At 30.9% G+C, this 26,437-nt stretch overlaps 1 long non-coding RNA gene across 1 annotated transcript; it reads left to right on the top strand.

The window, feature by feature from the left end:
* Positions 1–7,418: 7,418 nt before the first annotated feature.
* LOC147805270 (uncharacterized) lies at positions 7,419–11,683 on the top strand. Its single transcript, XR_015428624.1, has 3 exons — positions 7,419–7,619; positions 8,529–8,673; positions 11,428–11,683. It is a non-coding gene; the product is annotated as an uncharacterized LOC147805270 (long non-coding RNA).
* The last annotated feature ends 14,754 nt before the right edge of the window (positions 11,684–26,437 follow it).

Genomic DNA, 26,437 nt, shown 5'->3' with positions numbered 1-26,437 from the left:
TAGCCCTAGAGTGAAGAGAAGCTACCTTCCCTCCCCCCCCAATGCCCTCCTGTGCTAATATTGTTCGTCAATTCGGACATTAACAGGGCAGATTTGTTGGCCTCTCTTACAAGGGCACCATATTAGGTGGGCCAACGTTGCTCCCACAGTAAGGACAGATAGTACAGAGAAGAAAAGAACATCCATGCCTTACCCGGGATTCGATCCCAGAACCTTTCTGGTGCAAAGGCAGTTCCCTAACCCCTCCACAGGCCGGTCGGCTAGCTACCTTCCATGGAATACGCTATTCTTGTATCCATAGCAGCAGACGGCCTCAGACCATGTGGCGGGGGGAGTTCTTAGCTTAGACAAACTATAAATACTCTGTTAAATTCTGCATCCATTTATAATTACATTCATGTTTTTAAAATATAGGAAAAAACAAGTGAGTGCGAGCGAAAAGGACACATAATTGGATATAAATAGGAGAACAGATTTTAAATTATCTTAAGTTAAAGCTAGGCGCCCGGTGGCTGAGTGGTAGTGCTTTGCGCTCCCGTGCCACCGGATCCGGGCAAGGTTGACTCAGCCTTTCATCCCTTAAGTGGGTAGACAAATGAGTACCAAGCATGCTTGGGAACTAAACACTTGGGGTTCCGCGTTCGGCTGACCACCTAACTGGAACATCTGCTCCTGTACCCCAGAGCCCAATGTCAAGAAAACTGAGATGGGCCCAGTAGGCCTTGGCCCCCTAGGGGCTGTCGCGCCACTGAGTTTAGTTTAAGTTAAAGCTACATTTTTTTCCTTCGGCGTAATTTAGTTAAGCTAAGATTATAAGAAGTAAAATTATGACCGCGGCAGTACCTATAGAGTGGGGGGGGTCTCTCCCCCCTCCCTATATATATATGTGTGTGTGTAACATAAAGCGCTTCAACTAATCTTTTTATGTTATTCCTTTGTCGAAGTCTTTTTCTTAATTTACTATTCTAAACTAAACGCTCTTGCACTTTAATATTCACATCCTGTCTTGTAATCTACTTTTGGTTACTCGAGTAACAGTTTTGATTTTTCCCCTTATTTGAACTGAGAGAAAGACTTTTTCACTCGCCTTATTTAAAATATAGATTTTGTTTTATAACCATCGTTGAACAGCCGACCCAATTTTAGGTTTACGATTCCTAATGTTCAACTCTGTAACCTTGTAATTTTGAAGAAATTCAGAAGACAAGGAAATTTTTGTTTCAGTACCCTCAGAGGTATTGATTTGTTATAGGAACATGGAGGACTTTGCAACTCGATAGATTTAACTTGCATCAGTCACCATTTACTACACGGGCAGTCTTCGGCCGGCTGTGGATGAACCCACGAACTCTTGGGCCCTATTATCCAGGCCTATAATAGATAGATTTTATTTTATTTTATATCCGTCGTAGAACAGCTGATCCAATTTTTGGGTTTACGACCACTAATGTTCAACTCCGTTGTTTTGTAATTTTATAATTAAAAACTGGAAAGTTCCGCCCCTTGTTTACGTTGCTGATCAACCCTCATGGTTGCTTCTCATTAATCATTGCGGATTAAGAGAAAAAAACCGTTTATTTCCTTAAATTACGATCGAATTGCTATTTACATTTTGAAGATGACTAAATTTAGACAAAACAATAAAATTGGTACCAATCAATAAAATTGGAACATCCTGTAGAGTTAATACTCAGTGAAGATGGAACCAAGGGAAAGAGTATTCGCCTCCGAATGAGGTGAACCAGATTCGAATCCCAATAATGGCTGGTCGATACGAATTCCGCACCCGGCTTGCACCTACTACAGTGCTGATGCAAAATATCCTCCACGGTAGACGGATTATAGGATTTCGTGGTTTTTTTCTTCGTGTAACGCAAACGCGGGTTAGTTTCAATAAAAAAAATTTCCCAACACTTGATCCAAGAGTTCCCTTGTCTTCTGGATTGGGTACAAAATTACAAGGCGACGTTGTTGAACATTGGTAACAGTAAACCCAAAATTGGGTCGGCTGTTGAACGACGATTATGAAATAAAATAAAAACCACGCGCTCCAATCACAATATTTTTCAGTAATATCCCGATTTTTTTTTTTTTTTTTTTTTTGAGAGTCAGATTTAAAGCTCTTAAATATCATTACTTAAACTGCAAAACATATTTGAGTTTGGATGGAGTTGGATGACTGCATTCAAATCATCCTATTACAATCATTGTTGTCGAAACTGGTTGTCGTAATAATTTCATTTAAAAACAATAAAAGGTTTCAACTTAAACAGGGCATTTCATAAAGTTCAACCTTAATGTATATTTTTAAAATCCTTGATGAAATTTAAGTAAAAAAACGAGTACACACATTAAGGGTCATAAATTAATATTTTGGCAAGGAAAAAAAAATCAAAATTTAATGAATCACGACTGATGAAGGTGGGATTGACTAAAAACTTGTGATTACTAGAGAAAACAAAACTTAGAAGGCGATTAAAACTTAACACGTTCGTGTGTCATCGGCCATTCAAACTGGTTTTCTATTTTTCATACCGCCTATTTACCAATTAATTTAACTGATACGATTAAGTTGTCATTTTTTCTCCTCTATGAAATATCAATTTGCAGCTTTCACAACGTGTTAGATGTAATTACAGAACACCCTGTATGATATGCAGTATTTTACGTGATTATTAATTAGGTAATTTTCACAATCAAATTTAAATTTTAATAAGATAAATAGCTTTTCTAATACCTAAAATTTAAAAATATCATTTTTTAACTTCTTGTAATTACTACGTCTCTTCAAAATTATGTTGAAAAATTATGATGTTAAGAATGATATAAAATGTTTCATACCTTTTAAAATACACTTCTTTTTATAATCATTAATGAACAAAATACAAATAATATTTAATTCTTAAAGGAACTTCAACATTAGTTTTGGACAAATAAATTTTACTGTAATGTGAAAATATTTTTAAATTCTTGAATTTAACTTCATAGATACGACGGAAATGCGAATTGCCATAGCATTTGTGCTCATATTTTCGACCGCTCTTTAGAATGAGCTATTGTAAAAAGTTGCATAGATTTTACGAAAAAAAGAACAACTTAGTGTTCAAACGATATTGAGGAGCATTTAGAATGTCGAAGGCACTCTGGAAGAAAAAAAAAGTAAATAAATAAAATTCTGCTGCTTTTATCCTTGTGTTTCATACTAGGTTTATCAGGCATGTTGCAAATATTGATGAGCTTTCTTTAATATCATTGATGTTTGGAACAGTGTAGTCGATTCTGGTAATGCTGTCATTAAACTATAACTGAAATTTCATCTAGAAAGAGTCAGTCCAGTTTGAGCTTTATCCTAAGCACACTTCTCTTCAAATACAATTAATCCATATATAAAACGTAGCAAATCAAAATTGAAACATTATTTATTGATTACCAGTTAACCTCACTATTTTCCTTAGTAATAAGCAATGAAAACTCACCACTCATGCTCTAAGGAAAATCTTTTTCAATGGTGCATTAGAGTTCAAACAGCGATTTTACAAATAAACAATTAAAAATAAATAATAAAAAGTACTGTTAAATTAATGGGGTATGCCTTTTTATTCTATGCATGAATCATGGGGATAAGTATAGGCTTACTGTTTGCGGGTTGCAGCCCAAGGATAGTCAAAGGGTCATCTAAGAAATGACAAAAATAAATAAAATAAAAAAAGCTATATTCAATAATTTTTTTGAAAAAAATGTCAAAATTCCAAAACTGCTAAACAGTATGAGAAAGAGCCTTAGTGCAGATTATACATAAAAGGCCAATTCTATACATGCAAATAAAATAAAAATTATATATATTTTTTTTTTTTCATGAGTAAAAAATTAACTAAATATTTAACAAATCTCATTTTCTGTATTAAATTTATGAAAATTTATTTTAGCCATGAAAAAAAAAATTATATATGTGTAACATGTTATGAAAAAATGAAACTTTACTTTACTTGTAGCTTTTTTTTAAGACTATGTACAAAAGCAGCTTCTTTTTTATATTAGGTTTTATTTCATACCAAACTTTGAGTACATTAACATTGATACAAATGGTAAATAAATTAAGAATTAAATATACTTTTTATGACCATTTAAACTGTAGTTGATTTAGACTAAGAAGAAATAATACACTTCTCCATTTGATTACAAAACAAGAAATTATTATTTTAGGCTATAAAGTAGCAGTAACCATGTAAGCATAAACAAATACTGTTAATTCAAATAATAAAAAACAATTTAATTCTATTTACTTAAGCTGATTTGAAATGAGATCCACAATCCCTTAAGATGTTCTTTGGTCTCTTTATGTTTCTAAACAAAGCATAAAAAATAAATGCCCTTTTAACATAAAACGATAGTTGTACTGTAAAAAAAATTTCTTCCTTCATGTTTCAGCATTCATACATAACTTTTTCAGAAAAAAAAATCTATATATATATGCTAGCAACATTTAGACCAATTTAAATTAGATATTCATTCAACACAAAGCAATCCTATAAAAAATTTTTAAAAAAAACTTTGATGAAATAAAAATTAGAGTAAATTATTTACACTTTTTAATATTGTGTTCAATAAACAAATTTTGTGTATTATAAAATCATATTATGATTGTGAGAAATAGAGACACTTTTTTGAAAAGCCACACAATCTCCGGTACACAAAAAAATATATGAAAACAGACACGAAAGCCACACATCAATTAAAACGAAAATGTATTAAAATTCATCTGAAAGTAAGATTCAGTCAGTGGTGTTACATCCTTTAGAACTGCTCTTAGAAGATATTAGAGGGTATGTTGTAATTTTGCAGTACAGCCAATGGTGGATACGATGTATTTTAGATGTAAATATAAACTACGAAGAAGTTAAGATACGTTTTCTACAGCCTCATGGACCCTCACTGTCATACTCGTACCCACAGAAGCCTTTGATATTGAAAGTAAATAAATCACAGATCATTTAGAAGGTTGAAGTACTAACAACAACAGGTTAAGATTTTTTCATACCGTCTAATGAGATAAAAATAATTAACAAAAAAATACCACTACATCATTCCTAACTATTTCATAAAATTTTATAATGCTTATATGTTTAAAAAATTACTAATTCTGTTCATAACATATTGTAACAGAGTTAATAATCATAATTTTAAAAAATATTTTCTATGAAATAAATGTTATTCATATCTTGTAACTATTTCACATATTTTTTGCATATCAAAAGGTAAACCATTTTTTAATAAGAAAAATATAATACACTTGCTAAAAATAAAAATGTTTTTTTCGATACATTTTAGGAGACAAAAGTATGGGATAAATACTACTTTTGGTATGAATGATCATTGATTTATATATTGGTTTAAGAATTTTAGGCTTTTTACTCAGTTTTCCATGTATATTGTATGAAATGTCTTAAAGGGGAAAAAAGTTGTACAGCATACCACTTTCAATTAATAAAAATTTTGGTTTGCAATAATTAATGTTTCTTTTTTTTTCTTAAATTTCAATTTCTATGCTACAAATTTGAAAGGTGTAGAAGAATGTTGCAGTTAAAAAAAAATATTTCTTTCATAATTCTTTGAGACCACATATCACAGGTCAAATCAGGTTGCTTTGAAAGTTGACCTAGCCTCAGAAAGTCATATAAGGTATCAAATGAAAGGTTTATTGCAATGGTGTTTCAAATCTTTTTTTAAACACCATTTACTTTCTTCTAAAGTAAAAAAAAAGTAAATTATAAAATAAAAGTTCTTAAAGTAACTTTTTTTAAGTAAAAAAAAAATACAGTTATTTATATGTATGCAAGTTAGTGGTTTTTTCAGTGAAAATTTTATTTTTTCAAGTGTTTATAACTTGGACAAATTTCAAATTAAAAACTGTTCGAATTGTTTACTTTATCATGTGTGCATGTTCCACCAAATTTCATTAAAATAGTAGGGGGGTCAGTTCAAAAGTGATTGATATATTGTTCAATGACTCATTATGAAATTTTTCCTTTGCTAATATTTCTTTCTACTTATTATATAAATATAATTCAAATTTTAAAGGATCTTTTTGATTGATAGTTTCTAAATCAAAAAATAAACAATTTTACTCTTATATGCTTCAAATATAGATTTTTATATATTTATTATTTGATTGTTACAAAATTGTTTTTCTAATAAAGTAGTGGTAAGTTTAAAAAAAGCAACATTTTTATACTGCCACTTGATGCACATTTGACCTAACTCTTAATACACAGCAGTAAATAATATGCAATCAAAAATCTAATCTATCATCATGAAAGTAAGTAGTCAACTATTCGAAAATAAATTTCATGTAACATGAATTTTTTTCATTTCCAATATTATTGTTATTTCCACAGAATTTTTATCATTTCAATATTATTGCTTATCATGATGTGCTTAGATTCACAAATATATTATTACTTTTCATTACTTCCAAATAAATACATAATAATTGATAACCACATAAAAATTTTACCGATAATTTTTCGCTTGCCATAGTTTTATTAACTAGCGATAATTTTATTTTATTAAAACTGCGGGTTACAAATTCATTTATAAAATGTTAGAAGTAGAAACACTTTTAATGTCGAATAAACATAATATATAAACACTTAAACATCAATTTGAACTTTACTCCTGAATTATTTTTTATGTTACAATTATAATGCTTAATAATTAAGTACAAATGTTAGGAAATATGCATAGGATGATTAGACATTACATGGCATAATTATTCTTTTAATTTAGATCCAAATTTTCTTTTCCTTACAACAGAATGTAAGAAAATTATATAAATATTGCAGCTAAGCTTTTATAAGAGAATACTTAATTTAAAAGTATTAAGAGCAAAGTATTAAGAACATACTCTTAATATCAAAATGACATACTTTTATTTAAAAACAAATAATAAACATAGCAAAGAAAACATTCATTTTTATTGTTACATTTATAAATATCTAAAAATTCGAAAACATTTTCGCCTAATTTCTTTTTTAAACACAAATCTCCTCTTTTCCAGTGTCTGTTTACGAAATAAATGTAAACACAATCCATCAATGAACCAATTGTTTCATCACACCAAATACGAGATTACGCGAGAACACAGACAGGCGTGCACAAAATTATTGAAATTTTTATTTTAATTCACAATAAACGCGATAACTTCCCAAATTCTTGCAACCATGAGTGATAGTCAACAGCCAATCACAATGCGAAAAGCCCATTGATCCGACGTTATCATTTCCTTGTTGCCATTCTGTAGTAGAAACTATGGTTTAAAATTAGTTACCAATTCCTTAAAAGATAGAGACCCGGATGGGTGATCGTGTAAAGCTAAGGGTGATGGCGCTAATGGTTAAATTGATATTTGGTCAATTTAGGAATTGGTAACTGGGCGGAGTGAGCTTGACGCTAGCTTTTATCCATCAATCTTCTTATAACCCTATATTGATTGTGTGACCAAACTTTTTCGCCAAAGCAATTGGCGTTGTTTAAACAAAAGCTATTGTTAGAGGAAGCCATTTTCTGTATTTGGCTGCGCGGGATTTCATATTTTATCATCATGAAAGTTTTAATTACAGGTAATTCTTATTAATTAAAGATTTATAATATTAGTGTACGTTTCATAGCAGTATATAAAAAATTACATGAAATTTTTAAAAAGATTATTGAATTTTATTAAATATCTGTGAATACCACGCGTTAGATTTTGAAGTAAATAGTTTGTAAAATGTATGTATTTTAAGAAAATCGTTATAAAAATTCATTTATCAAAGTTTTTCTCTGCTTCCTTAGAAATCCTTTGTTTGATCTTCCGAAATTGTGTGAAGCAGTCTAGTAGTGAAATTTCATTTAGTTGAATTACTTGATTTATGTTTATTTTAGTGACATAATACAGAGGTATCTTTTTTTTCTATGAAATATATTGCTAATTAAAATTTATTATATATAGAAAGATTAATATTGAATTTTCTTAAAAATAGTGAAGAGGGTTTTGATCATGTCTAAAATAATTTGTTTCAATTTTATTGTAAACTAATCTAAAAAAAAATTCTGAGAGAAATGGAACAAATTTAGATAATATTTATCATTATCATTCACAGTTACTGCATTCATTATTATTCTTTTAGGTTGTCTTAACTATTGAATAAATTATGAGCATGCATACTTTCAAAAAAATTTTTTATTCTATAGGTGTATCATAATTATGTGCAAAACAATTTGTACTCAATAATTTGTTTTATTTAAAATACATAATACAAATACTATAATAAATTAGAAGATAATTCAGATTAGCAAGTTATCTTAAATTTAAGTTATCTTTATTGGATATTAATATGAAATTGAATTTTTTCAATTATTTAACTTCTCAAACTATATCTATAATTGTATTTTTTTCATTACCCTAAGATTTTTGACAGTTTACGTGGACAATGTAAAGCAAACTTTTCATATTTCTACTTTCTCTTCATAAAATACTTTTTTACTAGGTGATTCCTTGGAGAAGTATTTGGCTAATTACTTAAATGCTGAATGAAAATGGGATATCGATGTTTGCACACCCTGGAATCGGTGTGGACAAATTAAGTGTGCAGTTGTGAAGGGACGATTGTGTTTTTGTCTTAATTCATGTTGGTAAGTTGAAATGTAATTTATTTACATATTTAATGATTATGTATCTAAACCATTTGTTGGCATTGTTAGTATCTTGTGTAACTATTCTAATTCAGATACTTATTTATTTTTTTATTAATATTACTTATGGTTGTGCTATAAAATAATAGTTTATTTTGCTTTTCTTAAAAATAAAGGAACTAATGATGTGCAATTGGGTACAATGCCCAACTTTAAAAAACTGGCTTGTGTGGTTAATAAAATTTGTGGGGTTATTGGGGAGATTTTGTTTGGTTATCTGTGGAAGAATAATTCTGGGTAGCCAGCCGCCAGGAACTAATAAAAAGAGAAGGGAACTCAGAAGGTATAACTCGTAACCACCCCCGAACAACTATCTACATGTGTTTTTTTTTTTTGTTATTAAATTTGCAAGTTTAAAATCTGTTTAGCACCTTGGCGATTGTAGTTGGCACGGCAGATCACAATACAGAAATATTTCTGAGTTGTTTTTCTCGAACGAAGAGTTTAGAAATTTCTCTTGCTGAAAGATCAGCGTATGCATCAACATTTTGTTAATCTTGAAAACGTCACTATAAAGCGATTCAATGAAGTAATTAAAACTTTGTGAATTTTACTTGGGCTAATGTTCTGTGAATCAGCTTTATCTGTGGATGAATGTATTGGTTAAGATCACATACATTTAAACTGCCAGGGTCATATTCAACTGGCAAACATCTTTGAAGAATGCATAGCAAAGTTGCTAAAAAAAGAAGTGTATTTATACACAACTTTATATACTAATAATATAAAAATATTGTAATCTTGTCTTGACATTTAGCCAGATAACCAGAACTCATCCCATACAAATAAGAAAGAGTAGTCACAGTCAGATATCTGTTTAGAAGAGATTTGGGTCCGTTAACCAACTATTCACAAAATAATTTATCCTTTACTCAGACCCTTCAAAAATTCGTTTATCTTCATTATTGTTTTGTTAATCGAATAAGCCCTTCCCGGGGGGGGGGAACGACAGATGTAATCTAAATAAATTTTGTCTTCGGCAGACACTTCTTCCTTTATTCGTCCGAAATGAATATTCTGCGTTCAGCAGTATAGGCAAAATACCAAATATTTGTATGTTGCATCTCTAATTTAGTAGCAGCAATTGCTGTTTATTTTTTAAATTATAATTTTTTTAATTATAATTTTACAGTGTTGGACATAATCTTGTAAGTCTTTACAATTTAAAAACTCCTTGAAAAAGTTTTTTTTTTTTTTTTTTTTTTTTGCAATAACAGACCCTATTTGCACAAATTCACAAAAGCAGGACCCTGGTTGAAAGAATGTGACTTAACGTTTATTTTATATTCACAAATTACAAGTAATTTTTTTCCAATTTTACAAGTACGGACCTTTTACAGAATGTCTGGACAGATCCCTGACAGTACTTGAACAGATTTAGTACTATGATGCTGTAAAGAAAAATATTCAGTAGAGAGTGTTTTTTTCTAATATTCTTATCTGTGCTACTTTACACAATGCAGAAAATTTTTTAGATGCAATAGAATATTTTATGACTAGTTCTCTCTCTCAATGATTCTGGTTCTACCCTTAAAGGACAGAGGGAAGATTGTTTAGAGCATTGTACCTGAATTATAAATACTCTTCCACTTTAAATGCCTTTGGTAAAATATACTAAATGAATAATGCTAATAACGCTAATGAGTAATGCCAATTGCTATTTCTAAATAGCAATGGGTATATGTTCAACACTAAAAGAGATTATAAAAAATTTTAGATTGCACGGAGATTGATCTAATTCTATTCTTTGTTAGCTTAAATGAGATCTAGACTTAACAGAAGCTAATATGAGTGTCTCAGTTAGTATCTTTCTCTTTTATTACTATAATGTTTTGATTATTCGGAGAATTGTATATTTTTAACAGTGGCATTATACCTTAATCATTGTGAGTTTTTTTTCCCCAACTGTATTGTTATAGTATGGATTGTTTACTGTTAGTGCAGCACTGTTTATAAATTATTACAGTATTAATAAAATAATTAAAGTCAGAATGAATTAAATGATCTTTTAATGTTTATCAGTATTTGTCTTTAATCACACCGTGGTTAAGGAAAAGACAGTGCCCTACCAGTTAGTATATTCCTCTTTTATTAATAATATATATTCTTTTACTTTGATTATTTCAAAAATATTTATTACTTTTGTTTTTATCAGTGGCATTTATTGCATTCTAAATAAAAACTAATTTAATGTTTGATCTAGATACTAATAAGTTTAGAAAATTAATTTATGATTTTATTTTTTATTCTTGTAAAAGGTTTAGAAAATAATATTCATTAAGGAACTGGTGATGTCGACAGAATTTAGTTGATTAGATACTAAAAAACTGGGAACAGTGCAATCAAACCTGAACAATGGACAAACACATCAACATGTACTGGCTCATCATTAAAAGTCAGCGTGGGGATAACACAACATGCACATTCCATGATCCATCATGGACTCGTGGCTGTCTCTAGGGTAAACGGTGACTCAACAGTGCACACACCAACTGAACAATTGGCTGTGGGGTCATTTATGTTGTGTAAAGAAAATATAATAAAATCTGTGCTGTGACTAACTATTAAATGCTGTGATGTAATGTCCTGTGATTGTCTTGTTCTTAAAGCCATTAGTCTTTATATGTAAACCCTGATTGATGCTGCAATAGAAATATTAAATAATATTAATCAGACACTTTCCCTCTCTTTCAGATGTAAGTAACCTGACTAAATTGGGGATCTGCAAAAAGAAAAAATCGAGCAACAAAGCTAATGTTGCAATAATTTACACTCCTTTTTTATGTCTTGATTTTAAAGTGACAGATGTGTCAAATCCCCGAGTATGAGTTTGAGTGATGCTTTCTCCCAAAAGAGTTGTGAGACCACTCTGAAAGTGTCGCAAGTATGCCATATGTGTGGAAAAAGATGGATATGCCAGATTTAATAATAATAAAAAAATTTCTGTTAATCTGTGCTTATAACTTAAAACTTATACTGTGCTAAAAGTTCTTTCACTCTGTAATTCAAATTGATTCAAACTAATGTATGCAATCCTTTATTAGATTCACAATTTGAAGAGTTGTGCTTTTATCTATATACTTAACCATTGGTTGAAATCTTAACAAGGTATCTTGATTACAATATTAATTTGAAGCAACTTGTTCTCTTCTAGCTTTTGCCTGGATTCTGCTGATGATTCATGTTTGTCCCGGGGAATGGTCTCACAGCATTGTCTGCTTAAAGCTTTTCTGTGAGATATATTTACCAGGACTTGATTTTCTACAATGGTTTATGCAGAGTCTCATTTAGTTTGAAGAATATCTCAGTACCGTAACAAGATAACATTTCAGTCATTGATTTTGCTATATGTATTAAATATAATTGTATATTTTTTAAATTCATAGAAATAATTAAGCTCTTTATTTTCCGGCACGGTTGTCAGTTATTAATATAACTGAAGTCTTTGATTGGATTCTGATCCACTGTAGAGTTTTAAAGTAACATGATTTCTATTTTTTTATCTAGAAAAATGCTTTTATTTTACAGCTGACTAAGCAGACAATAGCATAGCTGCCAACTGTTCAGAATTTTTCGGATTTGTTCCTAATTTTTAAATCCAATCTGATATTTTTATAAAAATTCTGAATTTTCATAAAATTTTTGATTTTAAACCAATCCTTTTTTCTGATCGCCACAAGCATGCATCCTGTGATTATTGTGCTAAAGTAATTTTTAGTAGCTTTTTATTGGAAAATATTATTCCAATAGCTGTCTGTTGCTGATTATTTCACTAAATTATTATTTTTGGAAATTTTTTTTTTTGTAGTATTTAAACACTTGCATCAGAAATATTTGTTTATGATGTAGATTATTATTTACCAGTGTTTTATAATTTGGAGATAAATAATTATATATTAATAATGTTTGTTTTTAATATATTATACCGGTATTCCTAATTATAAAACATTACTATTATAAGTTTCCCACAAAAGATAGTGTTTATAGTTTTGTTTTACTAATTTACATATTTAAATGTATGTCTATTAATGTTATGATTTAATAATTAAATTTTTATCTTACTCTCGTAATTAGTGCGTATAATTTTGTCGCATATAGTGTTCCTCATTTTTGATTCATAAGGTTGGCAGCTATGCAATAGTTATAAAGAAAGACTTAGCTGCTCTTTTTCTCAGGATGATGCCACTGATAGTGGTCATAGACCTTATATGATTGCATCTGCAAGCACCTTCATAGAGTCAAGCTAGCTACCATACTCTGTCTATTGTGTAAGAACAAAAACAAATACACGTGCTTCAAATTCTCAGATCCAACTTGAATAATTTTTTTTTCTTCCTTTTTTATACTTTTTACATATGCTGTACTCTTACCACTAAAAATAAATATATTCAAAAGAAAATTTATCTCATTTATTTATTCTTTCTTGAAGATGTATATCAAGAGAAAGATACTATTTTATAGTACATATGTATCCAAGGTGCTACTACTATAACACTGCAACTATTTCAGTTTAAATGAATCTCAAGTTAGAATTTAATGCTACTATATTTAATTAAAATTTTGAAAATACGTCCAATAGTACGTTTAGAAGTTATTTGACTAAAATATTGATAAGTATTGTACAAGGGCTAGCTCTTGACCTGAGAAAAAAACAAGAGTTTCGGGAAACGAAAAGCGTTAGTTAACTTATTTTTAACGAACTGTAATTCAACTTTTTTTTATTTTCAACTAGCTAAATATCCACTCTTCGAACAGGATTAATAAAATCAAAAAAACAATAACTCGGTACTGAACAACCCAATGAAATCGTGGACAAAACTGAACGGTATATACTGACAAAATTAATAAGCAAAAACATAACAAAACCTGTTTTTTGTTGTTCAGCCCATTAAAATTGAGATTAACTGTATTCAACATTACTAGGCATAATATCGAAATTAACCATTAACTTCGAATTTTTGTAAATAAGTAATTTTTTTAATTTATATAATAGGAATTACCCATATTAATTAAGCATCATTGGCGACAATAATAGTATGGCGCTTGTTTACGATTAATCTATACGAATAAGTACCTGAACTCCATAAATGTTGCTTTTTGTAACATAATGGCTTACTTTTTAGTATTTCAATATGCATCTATTACATTACTTAAATGAACTGAGCGTCAACATTAACACTTTGACTCAGAATTTTCATTAAATATATTTTTTTTCATTATTTCTTTGTATTTATTCATGTCAGGATAGGTGAGAAATAAATTTAGAAGTTTAATAATATTTGGTGAGATGAAATATAACGTGAAACACCATGTCTTTTCCTGCATAAAAAGTCAAATATTTCAAACGCGGTTCACTTCCAAACAATTTAACTAATATGCAGTTATTTAAATCTTAGCGAAACAGTTATTTATAATTGAAACTTCTTTAATTTACAAAATCATTAATACATTTTTGAATATGAATCAAAAAAAGATTTTTCCAAACTAATTATTTTGAATTTTATATTTCAGTAAAATATATAATTCCGTAATCTAACAAATATTTTTTATCAGCTGTTTGACTTTTTATTTTTAAAGAGAGAATACCAAAAAAATATATATACATATTCTTACTAGGAATTAAAAGGCCAGAGAAAAAGAAAAGAGGGACAGCTGTTAATAAAACTGAAGTAATTTTCTACGTTTTTCCTAAGCAAATTAGTACCACTTTCCCATTAATTTTGCCTTTCATTGCAAAAGAATTTTTTTTTAATTTTAATTACCGCTGTTTTTAAATTATTTACTTATACCGAAACATATTTTGACAGACGTGACAAATTAAATACGTGATTTCAGATAACTTCAGAGATAATTTGGTGACATAGTGCTACCACGTAAATTTTTTTTTTTCATTGTTGTTGTTTACGTCGCACTAAAGCTGCTCAATGGGCTATTGGTAACGGTCTGGTAAACATTCCTGACAATCATCTGAAGGCATGCCATCACAATTTTGAACTCTGCCGAGGTGAGGCTCCCTTCGCTTCGATAGACCGACGACATGCGCGTGAAGTCAAGTACTTACGTATAACATTTTAACGAGAACCAATACCTCACACCCTCGGTCCCTTCACAGATTGATCCAAGTAGTTTTTCACCCGCACGCTGACAGCAGCCAATTATGCTCGACTTCGGTGATCTGCTGAGAACGTGTCAACAATCAGTCAATTGCGGAACTGTTGTTGATTGAAATTATGACGTAGCGAGAAAAAAAAAACTAAATAAAGTACAAGCAATAACTCTTTCTTATTGTTATTAAATAGAGTATCAATGATGTTATCTTTAAGATTTTTGAGGAAACAACGGCTAAGGCTTAACCAGTCAACCCCGCTTAAAGGAATATCATCAGTTCCAGCCAAATCTATGCAATTGAGCGGGTTATTCGATTAAAAGGATAGTGCAATATTCTATCCTAAATTTCTGCGAAATTTTATTTTTAATGGTATTTAATGCAAATTATAGTGTTTTGATTAAATAAACTTAGTTTTATGATCAATAAACAATTTTGATTAATAGTATCTGTGTTAGTATCATAAAATATAAATGTCATTTAAAGTTATATAAAAATAAATCAATATTAGTGAATAGTATAATACATATATAGGTACTAAAATATTATTTGATCCCTTCCGAAAAAATCTATAATTGAAGACTATTTTTATACCCGTTTAATTCGTCAATTTATCAAAATTAGATTTTCCCTTTCAGTTTCTATTAAGACTTTCATGAATAATTGCGTATTCCTCTCAAACGTATAGTCAGATTATTTATTTTAAATTTTTTTTTCTAACCTCGTCTTGAGAATTTCCAAATTAATGAGCTGTTTTAGTTTGGAATTTTTTTTAATATATCGTTTCCCAGATTCATTGCCCCCCCCCCCCCTCTATTAATTTAAATCCATCCTTTTCTTGCTGAACTTGCAATCATTCTCAGAGTTATTCTCTGGATTAAGCAATAATTATTCTTACTTAAGAGAAAGACACACTGTATACTGATTTGTTACGTTTTTGAAATTTTTTCTTATGAAAGCTAATAGCGCACCAGGAGGGGACCACAAATCTTGACTACAAAACAAATCACTCTGTACCTTTTTAAAATTCTAAATGATGTGTAAGTAAGTACAATTTGTCTAAAGTAAGAACTCCCCTATTCGTCTGGACCTGTGGGGGTGACTATGGTAACAAGGTATAACTATTTCAAATAGGGGTGTGGGTCACTATTTAGGATATATTTTGTCTCGGGTGGGGGAGAGAAAGGGAATCATTTTTCTTCATATTGCCCTAAAGCAGTGTTTCCCAAAGTGTGGTACGCGTACACCCAGGGGTACGGGAACAGTTTAGCGAGGGTACGCGTCCTTATGCGAAATATCTTGCAATAAACGAAAATTTCAAACAAACTTATTTAAAAACAAAGCTAGCCATGAAAATTTACGATTACGTATTTTTCTATTTGCTATTTTTTGCGGAGTTTGCAGTTAATAATTAGTGGTGTCAACAGCTAGTTGTGATTTTTAACTTTTGTGCAATTTTTTTTATAGTAAAACATACACTCATTTTTTTATTAGTGGTACACAGCATTACGAAAAATTTAGAAAGGGTACACAAAAGTCATAAGTTTGGGAAACACTGCCCTAAAGTAAAGAGAAGCTACCCTCCCTGAAATTCGCTATTCTTGTTTCCTTAGCAGCAGACGGCCTCAGATTTAGTGGCGGGGGGAGTTCTTACCGTAAACAAACTATAATTCAAAGAGGGGTAAAACACTCGTCGCTCACTTCAATGTATAACTAGCAGCAAGATTAGATTTTTTTTTTTCAATTTTACCCCTAACACCTGTTTAGACCAACTAATGAACAGGACCCTTTTGAAGTGACCACCTATTGTATCCTTATCTTAACTGAAAAACGAAAATTTCATTTTAGTTAGTGAAGCATTTCTCCAAAATAAACAAATTTTTTTCATTTCAGTACCTCTTCTTCATGCAATTAGGCGGGGACAAAAAACAAAGAATGTCAGTTTAAACGGGGAAGTTTAACATTAGTTGCATACAAAATGATTTGGTTCCATTCGTGTAAGCTTGTTATTCGATTATCCGACATGTAATTAAGTGGACATGACGCAAAAAAGTTCCAATCCGTTTTTCGCTCGAACGGTTTGTAATATAATGTTTTAATGTGAACAGTAACCTTCGTGCGACGAACTATTAGTATGCCAAATTTCATTGCTCTCTGTCGGATGGTTTAGTCCAGGGGTGGCAAACCTTTATGCCTCAACGTGCAATTTTTTCTAAAAAAATGTTTAATGAACTAATTAATGTATAGTTTGTCTAAAGTAAAAACTCGCCTAGCCATTTGTCAAGACCCTTGGCGGTGACTATGGTAACGAGGTCTAACTATTTCAAGAGATGTGGGGTCAGTGCTTAGGACAGATTTTGGCTAAGATTCAGCGAGAGTAAGAGGACTTTTTTTTCCAGTCTATTGTGTTAGCCCTAGAGTGAAGAGAAGCTACCTTCCCTCCCCCCCAATGCCCTCCTGTGTTAACATTGTTCGTCAATTCGGACATTAACAGGGCAGATTTGTTGGCCTCTCTTACAAGGGCACCATATTAGGTGGGCCAACGTTGCTCCCACAGTAAGGACAGATAGTACAGAGAAGAAAAGAACATCCATGCCTTGCCCGGGATTCGATCCCAGAACCTTTCTGGTGCAAAGGCAGTTCCCTAACCCCTCCACAGGCCGGTCGGCTAGCTACCTTCCCTGGAATACGCTATTCTTGTATCCATAGCAGCAGACGGCCTCAGACCATGTGGAGGGGGGAGTTCTTAGCTTAGACAAACTATAAATACTCTGTTAAATTCTGCATCCATTTATAATTACATTCATGTTATTAAAATATAGGAAAAAACAAGTGAGTGCGAGCGAAAAGGACACATAGCCTCTAACATAATTGGATATAAATAGGAGAACAGATTTTAAATTATCTTAAGTTAAAGCTAGACGCCCGGTGGCTGAGTGGTAGTGCTTTGCGCTCCCGTGCCACCGGTCCTGGGTTCGATCCTCAGGCCGGGCAAGGTTGACTCAGCCTTTCATCCCTTAAGTGGGTAGACAAATGAGTACCAAGCATGCTTGGGAACTAAACACTTGGGGTTCCGCGTTCGGCTGACCACCTAACTGGAACATCTGCTCCTGTACCCCAGAGCCCAATGTCAAGAAAACTGAGATGGGCCCAGTAGGCCTTGGCCCCCTAGGAGCTGTCGCGCCACTGAGTTTAGTTTAAGTTAAAGCTACATTTTTTTCCTTCGGCGTAATTTAGTTAAGCTAAGATTATAAGAAGTAAAATTATGACCGCGGCAGTACCTATAGAGTGGGGGGAGTCTCTCCCCCCTCCCTATATATATATGTGTGTGTGTGTAACATAAAGCGCTTCAACTAATCTTTTTATGTTATTCCTTTGTCGAAGTCTTTTTCTTAATTTACTATTCTAAACTAAACGCTCTTGCACTTTAATATTCACATCCTGTCTTGTAATCTACTTTTGGTTACTCGAGTAACAGTTTTGATTTTTCCCCTTATTTGAACTGTGAGAAAGACTTTTTCACTCGCCTTATTTAAAATATAGATTTTGTTTTATAACCATCGTTGAACAGCCGACCCAATTTTAGGTTTACGACTCCTAATGTTCAACTCTGTAACCTTGTAATTTTGAACAAATTCAGAAGACAAGGAAATTTTTGTTTCAGTACCCTCAGAGGTATTGATTTGTTATAGGAACATGGACGACTTTGCAACTCGATAGATTTAACTTGCATCAGTCACCATTTACTACACGGGCAGTCTTCGGCCGGCTGTGGATGAACCCACGAACTCTTGGGCATGGGTTCAGTACCCTACTATCCAGGCCTATAATAGATAGATTTTATTTTATTTTATATCCGTCGTAGAACAGCTGATCCAATTTTTGGGTTTACGACCACTAATGTTCAACTCCGTAGTTTTGTAATTTTATAATTAAAAACTGGAAAGTTCCGCCCCTTGTTTACGTTGCTGATCAACCCTCATGGTTGCTTCTCATTAATCATTGCGGATTAAGAGAAAAAAAACCGTTTATTTCCTTAAATTACGATCGAATTGCTATTTACATTTTGAAGATGACTAAATTTAGACAAAACTATAAAATTGGTACCAATCAATAAAATTGGAACATCCTGTAGAGTTAATACTCAGTGAAGATGGAACCAAGGGAAAGAGTATTCGCCTCCGAATGAGGTGAACCAGATTCGAATCCCAATAATGGCTGGTCGATACGAATTCCGCACCCGGCTTGCACCTACTACAGTGCTGATGCAAAATATCCTCCACGGTAGACGGATTATAGGATTTCGTGGTTTTTTTCTTCGTGTAACGCAAACGCGGGTTAGTTTCAATAAAAAAAATTTCCCAACACTTGATCCAAGAGTTCCCTTGTCTTCTGGATTGGGTACAAAATTACAAGGCGACGTTGTTGAACATTGGTAACAGTAAACCCAAAATTGGGTCGGCTGTTGAACGACGATTATGAAATAAAATAAAAACCACGCGCTCCAATCACAATATTTTTCAGCAATATCCCGATTTTTTTTTTTTTTTTTGAGAGTCAGATTTAAAGCTCTTAAATATCATTACTTAAACTGCATAACATATTTGAGTTTGGATGGAGTTGGATGACTGCATTCAAATCATCCTATTACAATCATTGTTGTCGAAACTGGTTGTCGTAATAATTTCATTTAAAAACAATAAAAGGTTTCAACTTAAACAGGGCATTTCATAAAGTTCAACCTTAATGTATATTTTTAAAATCCTTGATGAAATTTAAGTAAAAAAACGAGTACACATATTAAGGGTCATAAATTAATATTTAGGCAAGGAAAAAAAAATCAAAATTTAATGAATCACGACTGATGAAGGTGGGATTGACTAAAAACTTGTGATTACTAGAGAAAACAAAACTTAGAAGGCGATTGAAACTTAACACGTTCGTGTGTCATCGGCCATTCAAACTGGTTTTCTATTTTTCATACCGCCTATTTACCAATTAATTTAACTGATACGATGAAGTTGTCATTTTTTCTCCTCTATGAAATATCAATTTGCAGCTTTCACAACGTGTTAGATGTAATTACAGAACACCCTGTATGATACACAGTATTTTACGTGATTATTAATTAGGTAATTTTCACAATCAAATTTAAATTTTAATAAGATAAATAGCTTTTCTAATACCTAAAATTTAAAAATATTATTTTTTAACTTCTTGTAATTACTACGTCTCTTCAAAATTATGTTGAAAAATTATGATGTTAAGAATGATATAAAATGTTTCATACCTTTTAAAATACACTTCTTTTTATAATCATTAATGAATAAAATACAAATAATCTTTAATTCTTAAAGGAACTTCAACATTAGTTTTGGACAAATAAATTTTACTGTAATGTGAAAATATTTTTAAATTCTTGAATTTAACTTCATAGATACGACGGAAATGCGAATTGCCATAGCATTTGTGCTCATATTTTCGACCGCTCTTTAGAATGAGCTATTGTAAAAAGTTGCATAGATTTTACGAAAAAAAGAACAACTTAGTGTTCAAACGATATTGAGGAGCATTTAGAATGTCGAAGGCACTCTGGAAAAAAAAAAGTAAATAAATAAAATTCTGCTGCTTTTATCCTTGTGTTTCATACTAGGTTTATCAGGCATGTTGCAAATATTGATGAGCTTTCTTTAATATCATTGATGTTTGGAACAGTGTAGCCGATTCTGGTAATGCTGTCATTAAACTATAACTGAAATTTCATCTAGAAAGAGTCAGTCCAGTTTGAGCTTTATCCTAAGCACACTTCTCTTCAAATACAATTAATCCATATATAAAACGTAGCAAATCAAAATTGAAACATTATTTATTGATTACCAGTTAACCTCACTATTTTCCTTAGTAATAAGCAATGAAAACTCACCACTCATGCTCTAAGGAAAATCTTTTTCAATGGTGCATTAGAGTTCAAACAGCGATTTTACAAATAAACAATTAAAAATAAATAATAAAAAGTACTGTTAAATTAATGGGGTATGCCTTTTTATTCTATGCATGAATCATGGGGATAAGTATAGGCTTACTGTTTGCGGGTTGCAGCCCAAGGATAGTCAAAGGGTCATCTAAGAAATGACAAAAATAAATAAAATAAAAAAAGCTATATTCAATAATTTTTTTGAAAAAAATGTCAAAATTCCAAAACTGCTAAACAGTATGAGAAAGAGCCTTAGTGCAGATTATACATAAAAGGCCAATTCTATACATGCAAATAAAATAAAAATTATATATATATATTTTTTTCATGAGTAAAAAATTAACTAAATATTTAACAAATCTCATTTTCTGTATTAAATTTATGAAAATTTATTTTAGCCATGATAAAAAAATGAAAAAAAAAAAATTATATATGTGTAACATGTTATGAAAAAATGAAACTTTACTTTACTTGTAGCTTTTTTTTAAGACTATGTACAAAAGCAGCTTCTTTTTTATATTAGGTTTTATTTCATACCAAACTTTGAGTACATTAACATTGATACGAATGGTAAATAAATTAAGAATTAAATATACTTTTTATGACCATTTAAACTGTAGTTGATTTAGACTAAGAAGAAATAATACACTTCTCCATTTGATTACAAAACAAGAAATTATTATTTTAGGCTATAAAGTAGCAGTAACCATGTAAGCATAAACAAATACTGTTAATTCAAATAATAAAAAACAATTTAATTCTATTTACTTAAGCTGATTTGAAATGAGATCCACAATCCCTTAAGATGTTCTTTGGTCTCTTTATGTTTCTAAACAAAGCATAAAAAATAAATGCCCTTTTAACATAAAACGATAGTTGTACTGTAAAAAAAATTTCTTCCTTCATGTTTCAGCATTCATACATAACTTTTTCAGAAAAAAAATCTCTCTCTCTCTCTCTCTCTCTATATATATATATATATATATATATGCTAGCAACATTTAGACCAATTTAAATTAGATATTCATTCAACACAAAACAATCCTATAAAAAATTTTAAAAAAAACTTTGATGAAATAAAAATTAGAGTAAATTATTTACACTTTTTAATATTGTGTTCAATAAACAAATTTTGTGTATTATAAAATCATATTATGATTGTGAGAAATAGAGACACTTTTTTGAAAAGCCACACAATCTCCGGTACACAAAAAAATATATGAAAACAGACACGAAAGCCACACATCAATTAAAACGAAAATGTATTAAAATTCATCTGAAAGTAAGATCCAGTCAGTGGTGTTACATCCTTTAGAACTGCTCTTAGAAGATATTAGAGGGTATGTTGTAATTTTGCAGTACAGCCGATGGTGGATACGATGTATTTTAGATGTAAATATAAACTACGAAGAAGTTAAGATACGTTTTCTACAGCCTCATGGACCCTCACTGTCATACTCGTACCCACAGAAGCCTTTGATATTGAAAGTAAATAAATCACAGATCATTTAGAAGGTTGAAGTACTAACAACAACAGGTTAAGATTTTTTCATACCGTCTAATGAGATAAAAATAATTAACAAAAAAATAGCACTACATCATTCCTAATTTTATAATGCTTATATGTTTAAAAAATTACTAAATCTGTTCATAACATATTGTAACAGAGTTAATAATCATAATTTTAAAAAATATTTTCTATGAAATAAATGTTATTCATATCTTATAACTATTTCACATATTTTTTGCATATCAAAAGGTAAACCATTTTTTAATAAGAAAAATATAATACACTTGCTAAAAATAAAAATGTTATTTTCGATACATTTTAGGAGACAAAAGTATGGGATAAATACTACTTTTGGTATGAATGATCATTGATTTATATATTGGTTTAAGAATTTTTGGCTTTTTACTCAGTTTTCCATGTATATTGTATGAAATGTCTTAAAGGGGAAAAAAGTTGTACAGCATACCACTTTCAATTAATAAAAATTTTGGTTTGCAATAATTAATGTTTTTTTTTTTTTTTTTTAAATTTCAATTTCTATGCTACAAATTTGAAAGGTGTAGAAGAATGTTGTAGTTAAAAAAAAATATTTCTTTCATAATTCTTTGAGACCACATATCACAGGTCAAATCAGGTTGCTTTGAAAGTTGACCTAGCCTCAGAAAGTCATATAAGGTATCAAATGAAAGGTTTATTGCAATGGTGTTTCAAATCTTTTTTTAAACACCATTTACTTTCTTCTAAAGTAAAAAAAAGTAACTTATAAAATAAAAGTTCTTAAAGTAACTTTTTTTAAGTAAAAAAAAAATACAGTTATTTATATGTATGCAAGTTAGTGGTTTTTTCAGTGAAAATTTTATTTTTTCAAGTGTTTATAACTTGGACAAATTTCAAATTAAAAACTGTTCGAATTGTTTACTTTATCATGTGTGCATGTTCCACCAAATTTCATTAAAATAGTAGGGGGGTCAGTTCAAAAGTGATTGATATATTGTTCAATGACTCATTATGAAATTTTTCCTTTGCTAATATTTCTTTCTACTTATTATATAAATATAATTCAAATTTTAAAGGATCTTTTTGATTGATAGTTTCTAAATCAAAAAATAAAAAATTTTACTCTTATATGCTTCAAATATAGATTTTTATATATTTATTATTTGATTGTTACAAAATTGTTTTTCTAATAAAGCAGTGGTAAGTTTAAAAAAAGCAACATTTTTATACTGCCACTTGATGCACATTTGACCTAACTCTTAATACACAGCAGTAAATAATATGTAATCAAAAATCTAATCTATCATCATGAAAGTAAGTAGTCAACTATTCGAAAATAAATTTCATGTAACATGAATTTTTTTCATTTCCAATATTATTGTTATTTCCACAGAATTTTTATCATTTCAATATTATTGCTTATCATGATGTGCTTAGATTCACAAATATATTATTACTTTTTATTACTTCCAAATAAATATATAATAATTGATAACCACATAAAAATTTTACCGATAATTTTTCTCTTGCCATAGTTTTATTAACTAGCGATAATTTTATTTTTTTAAAACTGCGGGTTACAAATTCATTTATAAAATGTTAGAAGTAGAAACACTTTTAATGTCGAATAAACATAATATATAAACACTTAAACATCAATTTGAACTTTTCTCCAGAATTATTTTTTATGTTACAATTATAATGCTTAATAATTAAGTACAAATGTTAGGAAATATGCATAGGATGATTAGACATTACATGGCATAATTATTCTTTTAATTTAGATCCGAATTTTCTTTTCCTTACAACAGAATGTAAGAAAATTATATAAATATTGCAGCTAAGCTTTTATAAGAGAATACTTAATTTAAAAGTATTAAGAGCAAAGTATTAAGAACATACTCTTAATATCAAAATGACATACTTTTATTTAAAAACAAATAATAAACATAGCAAAGAAAACATTCATTTTTATTGTTACATTTATAAATATCTAAAAATTCGAAAACATTTTCGCCTAATTTCTTTTTTAAACACAAATCTCCTCTTTTCCAGTGTCTGTTTACGAAATAAATGTAAACACAATCCATCAATGAACCAATTGTTTCATCACACCAAATACGAGATTACGCGAGAACACAGACAGGCGTGCACAAAATTATTGAAATTTTTATTTTAATTCACAATAAACGCGATAACTTCCCAAATTCTTGCAACCATGAGTGATAGTCAACAGCCAATCACAATGCGAAAAGCCCATTGATCTGACGTTATCATTTCCTTGTTGCCATTCTGTAGTAGAAACTATGGTTTAAAATTAGTTACCAATTCCTTAAAAGATAGAGACCCGGTTAAATTGCTCTCGCAAGACTTCCGGGTTACTGCTTCCGATATATTTTTACGCCGCAGATTGAAAAAACGCGCCATCATATTATTGCATCATATCTTTCGCAGTATTTCACAAGTACCGAGTTCTTTCTTTCAGCCTTTAAACTTCAGCATTATCATATTAATATTATAATCATTAGAATATTTTCTAATTAGACTAACTTAAAAAGTTTTTTTTAAAGATATTTTTGGCGACATTTTATTCAAATGTAGCCAAATAAGGGATAAAATACAAAGCATGGCAAACCTAAAGAATTATTCACAATGAGATATTAACTTTCCAAAAAATTTTTTGGCCTTACGACCTCTGAGAATCAATACATTATTGAAAGCTCTTATGAATGGTACAATTATGTTTAGTTATTGTTGTTGTTAATTTACGTCGCACTAGAGCTGCACAATGGGCTATTGGCGACGGTCTGGGAAACATCCCGGAGGATGATCCGAAGACATGCCATCACAATTTTGATCCTCTGCGGAGGGGATGGCACCCCCGCTTCGGTAGCCCAACGACCTGCACACGAAGTCGACCACTTTACGGTAGCACAGTTTACTGAGGACCAATACCGCACACCCTCGGTCCCTACGCAGACTGATCCAAGTGGGTCACCCACCCGCACACTGACCGCAGCCAGTGATGTTTGACTTCGGTGATCTGCTGGGAACCGTGTCTTAACGATCACTCCACTGCGGGACACAATTATGTTTAGATTTGAACCCAAATTACAATAACAAAACTGCATAGAATATTAGGCTTGTTCACACATCGCCTCGCAGTCATAATATAAGCGGAGGGATACACCGGAAATTGTCTAAATTTCTTCCGTTTTAAGGACGCTTGTTATTGTTTACATTAGGCCACCCATCCATATCATTTATATATTTTTTGTTTTTATTTTATTTATTGTAGTTAAAAGGAATGAGGGGATATATAATGTGTTTCACCTGACTTTGGGGGAATAAAGTTTAAATTTGCATCAAGCTAGATAAACATGCCTTACACAATTTGCCGGATTCAACGTGTGGGGATCAATAGTTATTGACCATGGCAACCATCATCTATGAAAAGGTATACCGACATAGAGTTGAGTTAACATGTCTTATATACTAGTGAATTGTAGTTGTAATTTTGTAGTGGTAGATATGCTACAGTACTCCCGCACCAGAATTATATCTGTGATAGAATTCGATGAATGAATACCACTAGTTGAATCATTGCTGTTTTTGTGCGAAGCCGGGAAAGCTGTATTAAGATCACCGTACTTTTTGAGTGCTGAATGAGAGAGGTGTAATAACTTCACGGTCGTAGTCACTCCTGTGTTACCTTTAGCAGTCGAGTGTATGCAGGCCAACGTTGTGTGCTCGAGACTGAGTAGCAACAGTGCGAGGAGGTGGATAATGCTGCAGTCGCAAGTAGCAAGTCAACTCTTCAATGTGGACCATCCAAAGAAGTAGGCGTTACTGTCGATGTATGCGTATCCAGATCAAAGTGGGCGCTTTTGCCAAGGTAGGCGTGTTCCAATCACGCCCGGGTCACCAATGTGGGGATCAGTAGTTATTGACCATGTCAACCGTCATCTATGAAAAGGTACCCCGACATAGAGTCGAGTTAACATGTGTTATATACTAGTGAATTGTAGTTGTAATTTTGTAGTGGTAGATACGCTACAAACGTAAAAGTAGGAAAGAAAAAATCGATTAAATTTATGGAATTACTGAAAAGTAATCA

The sequence above is a fragment of the Parasteatoda tepidariorum genome, chromosome 8, assembly GCF_982258835.1.
Source record: "Parasteatoda tepidariorum strain Cologne lab strain chromosome 8, Ptep-v5.0, whole genome shotgun sequence".
Classification (NCBI taxonomy): domain Eukaryota; kingdom Metazoa; phylum Arthropoda; class Arachnida; order Araneae; family Theridiidae; genus Parasteatoda; species Parasteatoda tepidariorum.
Note: the sequence above shows the minus strand (reverse complement) of the source record. Positions and strands in the feature narration are given on the sequence as shown.